Below are 5,348 nucleotides of genomic sequence, written 5' to 3' on the forward strand. Positions count from 1 at the left end.
CTGAAATGATGAGAATACAGTATTTTAAAAATCAATTATATATAAGATTAATGAAGATCTGTCAGCATGTTTAAAAAGTTGCTGACCTCGTTAAATATAATTACAGAGACTGAACTAAATAGTTGCTTCCAAAATAATTATAAATGCAAAAGGTACTGCAGTCCATAATAAAAATGTTTAAATGACATAAGATGAAATTGTAACAAATGCTGTAAAACACACTGCATAGAGTGAATGCTCAATGTTGACTTTGCTCTGTTGGATCGCTGACTTCAATCGATGGCGGTCCTGAGGAGCAAGGTGTTCTTGTATAAACCATTGCCAGTTTACTATTTTATTCGTAAAATTCATATTTAACATTATATTAATATAATGTCTTATGTGTAAACTTTACACATACAACTTTTCAAGCCTAATTTGAATTTTTTTGGAAAAGGAAGAAAAAGAGGAAGACGAAGAAGAAGAAGAAGAAGAAGAAGAAGAAGAAGAAGAAGAAGAAGAAGAAGAAGAAGAAGAAGAAGAAGAAGAAGAAGAAGAAGAAGAAGAAGAAGAAGAAGAAGAGGAAGAAGAAGAAGATGATGATGATGCGATGATGAAGAAGAAAAAGAAGGAGGAGGAGGAGAAGGAAGAGGACAGTGAATCAACATTCCGTACAATAAACAAAAATAAACTAGCTAATTAAAGTCAGTATTGTCAGCATTTAAATGAGGTGAAAAGGTTCATTACATCACAGGTTCATAAATTATTTGGTAAATCTTGATCTTGAAAAACTAACTATGAATATTATGAGTACTAAACACACTCCTCTACGGACCCAACTGCACTGATCTACGAATCTGCTCCCTAGATATTCTGGAGTGGGTTCGGTGTTGGAGCAACAAGCTATGATGATTATGCCTAGACAAACTTGCAAATTATAACTGACATCATTGATTAGTCTAAACAAAAGGGGGGAAGTAAAGACGAATCCAAAATTATAATAGTCTACAAAGAGAACCAAGTCTTATAGTGCTTCTGTGGCTTCTGTCATGAGTGTGACCTGACAAGGGGAGTAGAGAGAGTGAGGCAAACACTCGTTTCCAAAATCAATGGTTCCCTCCATGGACTTAATAATAGAGACAAGCATACACTGCAATCTGCTTCTAATTGATATTATATACAGTTTAGAAAAACAGGATCGGAAGTGACAACCATGCGAATCACAATATTATGGAGTTTTGTAAGCCTTAGCAAATGTTCTTATGGTTCCCAGAATCTTGATGGAAAAGCATGGAATGTGGCAGGGAACTGCATTGGGACAACATTGCTTCTTCATTTTCATAAATGACTTGGGCAAAAATCTATCTAATGAACAAATCTTAAACTATTCGCAGATAGTCTATTATTCAGAGTGATAGGAGATTATAAAGATGAAAAGATACTGCAGTCAGATTTAGACTGACTGATACAATGGTCAAAAACGTGGCAAATGAATTTCCATCCTGAAAAATGCTCTGTGATGTCAATCTCCACCAAGAAAAACACATTGAGCTTTGACTACAAAATGTTAGGCCAAACACTTAAATGTGTAAATAGTATAACGTACCTTAGAGTCCAATTAAATAACACCCTGCAGTGGGAACATCATATTCACCATATTGTGACAAAGGCCTTCAAAACATTCTATTTCATCATGAGAAATCTTCATCAATGTCCCAAAGAGACAAAGGAACAGGCATAAATTCAACTTGTGAGACCTATTTTGGACCAAGGTATTATCACTGTATGGTGAAAATAGTAAAGGAGGCTATTTTCACTGCATGTATCAGCCAATCAGGAGCACTATCATCCACTGATTCCCTACTACTAATGTGAGCGTTACTACTTACTGAGCTTTTTTAAATATAAATATAATTTTACGTCCAACTGCCATGGGTCCCGTTAGCTCAATAGGCTGCACATTCACTCGTCATTACAGAGTCTGTGGTTCCACTCCCTGTTGTGACTTTTTTTTTCTCCAGATTTTAGATATTTGTCAGTGTCTTTATTTCTGCAATCATTTTTATTTTTTGTTTGCCTAATTTTTGTTGTTTTTGGTTAAATTTAAAATACAAAAAACACATTTTTTCTTTAGTTGGCCATTTTTATTTAATCATTGGGATGAAAGCTGGATTGTATTACTTTGCGGAAGTTTTTTGTTTTTTTTCATAAACCAGCAAATGTCAACAATGGTGATAACATTAAAATGTCTATATCTTCATTTTTCACCTAAAATTTCTAGCTTTAAAAACCTTGTGATATAGGATAAAGCAGATTAAAAATTTGTCTTTTATAAATATGGTTTTTTATTTCACTCGTTATATTAAAGGCCGGCTCTATTTCTCAGAACGCTCAGGAAAATAAACTTGAACTCTATTTCTCCGAATGGTCAGCTAGCCTCCAGTAGTTGATGGATTACAGATGCAAGGTGAATGCAAAAGTAAATGCTCAAACAGAGTGGACAGGGAATTCTCATGAATTGTTGACAAAGACGGATTTTATCAAAAAGTTGTGCTATCGCGAAACATGATGCATTCATTTTTCCACTTCGTGCTGCACTATCAAAGAGAGAACAGAAGTAAACCTAAATAACAAAAGCCAGTCTCAAGAAGGGAACATAGGTTGAAAGACAGGATAGTACAAACTCAAGATAGAAGTCTTAACAGAAAGTTGGGAATAAAAGACAGAGCTCCCAAGCACTGGCAAAAGAAAACCCCAAAATATGCATACACATTCACCATTCACATAGACAGTCACTCTCGCAAATAACCCAAAAAAATCTTGAGAAGGGAAACCGTTCAGAGAAATAGAGATCAAGTTTATTTTCCCGAGCATTCGGAGAAATACCTGGTATTGATGCTCGTTAAAACTTGCAATACAACTCATGAAATAAAATCCGTATTTAAAGACACAAATTGATTATCTGACTATTACTATTATAATAGCTTGTTAAAATAGCCTACCAAGATCTCATCATCACGGTACGGTGAAAATCAACTTCCAAGATATCACCCAACTTCCAAGATATCACCGTACGGTGAAAATATCAGCTTCCAAAAACAAATTGACTCTGCTGGGCGTTATACATGGCAGAGCAGACGAAATTCACTCCATATACCGGAGCATACTCAATCATTGTCTCAATTGTTTCTGTATTATATGTTTGTGTTGAGAATATTGGCTATTTATTAAGCTTAACTGGCCAGCTAACTTCGCGGTGGTTGTGTGTTGGACCCGTGGTCTCCAGTAGTTGGTGAGAGAGGGTTCTAGTAATGAATGACCTGAGTTTGATACGAATTTTTTTGAGTTCGTTGATAGCTCTAATGACTCATACGGTAGAGTCACGCTCTCACCGGCCAGGCGGAGTTATCGTACCAATAAGTCAATGGCTGTCATTATCCCCAGACACCTGTCTGAGGATACTATCCCCAGACGCATGTAGCAAGTGGGCAGAAAGATTTTATGCAAAATGCCAAACTAGGCGTGAAAAATACCAAATATTCTGGATAAAATACTAGTGGTTGTGTCTCAAAACAGTTAATATATCAAGTGATATTTACCACAAGATGAAAGTAAATAGTGATCAAATGTCAAATCCAGCTCTTTTAAAAAAAAAATATTTTAAAGCAAATGGATCAATTAAATTTCTTTTGTTACTTTGATCTGAAAACGTCAAACTGGCAATTCGACTTTTTATTTTCAACCAGGAAGAAAGTTGTTAATCATCAAATCTGTTCATAGTCCACCAACCATTTAAATTTTCATTACCAACCTACCTGTTAACTTTATTGATCATCTCTTGTTTCTATAATTTGCTCATTCTGGCCACAATTTTGGGGACGACCGGGAATAATTTTTATGTCGCGGACAAATTCCTAGGCCATGGTGTTGTTCGCCCCAAAGCCCAAAACCCACACCTGTTATTTTCCTGTCTGCTTCGCACAGGACAATACAATTTAGTATCACACGTCCACAAAACTAGATCCAACAACATATTTTTATTCGAATCAGAGATGAAAATAACCTACCAAAACAAGGAAGCAAAAATGGTGGAAATATGTTTAGCTCATACTCATATATGAATTTAAAATATTCCAATAGCGGTGTGGATTGGCAGCTCAGTGGGTAAGGCCACCTTTCATTTTACTCCTTTTAGCTGCACAGGTTCGACCCAGTCCCCCCCCCCCCCCCCCCCCCCCCCCCCCCCCCCCCCACTCATTTTTTTTTTTTTTTTTTTTTACTTTTCTTTCTTTCTTCCCAATTGATTTTCATTGTTTTCACTTTTGTTCCGAGTTCCGAGCAAGAGATTTTTTTTAATCAGTTGAATTTTTTATTTCTCCGATAATATTATTTCATTATTTAATTTGCTCTAGATCTATTATTGTTTTTTTGTTTTGTTTTGGTCAATGATAATAATAATAATAATAATAATAATAATAATAATAATAATAATTGTAATATTTGTAATATTTGTTATTATTATTACAATTACCATCATAATCATTATTATATTATTATCAATAATAGTATTATTTTTATTATTAATACTCTTATTATCATACTATTACTATTATTATTATTATTATTATTATTATTATTATTATTATTATTATTATTATTATTATTATTATTATTATTATTATTATAATTGTTATTATTATTATTATTATTATTATTATTATTATGATTGTTAACACTATTCCCTGCTCCGAGGGAAATCTCTCTTTTTTTTTTTTTATATTTTGACCTAAACCTTAGAGTTTTTTGTTTGCTAACCCTTTATGTAAATGTTCCGTTTCTGAGCATGAATTTCTTAAATTGTTTTTATTTTTAAAACAATTATTGTTTTTATTTTTAAAACAATTATTGTTTTGTTTTTTTCTCCTCTATCTGACCATTTGGTCGCTCTCTGAATATTTCTGTTTGTTTGCTTTTTAATTATTCATTCTTTTAAGACACTATTTGAGATCGGAGTGGGGACGAATATATTTGCTAGAAACTAGAAAAAAACAAGAGAGAGAGAGAGAGAGAGAGAGAGAGAGAGAGAGAGAGAGAGAGAGAGAGAGAGAGAGAGAGAGTTTAATAATAAAAAAAAGAGGTGGGGGGAGGATGGATGGGACATTTATCCCTTTCAACGTTCTGTAAAAAGAAGACGGAATTAAAAAAAAAAAAAAAAAAAAGTGACGTTACCAGGATTCGAACCCACAACGTCGATTATGGTCAAACTTCCAGGGCAGACGACTAAACATTCGGCCATGACACCCACTTCGAAGTCGACGCATATTATGTATATGTAGTAACAACTGATTTTAATGTTGGTTAATTTTATG

This window comes from Berghia stephanieae, chromosome 2 (assembly GCF_034508935.2).
Source record: "Berghia stephanieae isolate SIO BIC M18660-M18661 chromosome 2, UCSD_Bste_1.3, whole genome shotgun sequence".
Classification (NCBI taxonomy): Eukaryota; Metazoa; Mollusca; class Gastropoda; order Nudibranchia; family Aeolidiidae; genus Berghia; species Berghia stephanieae.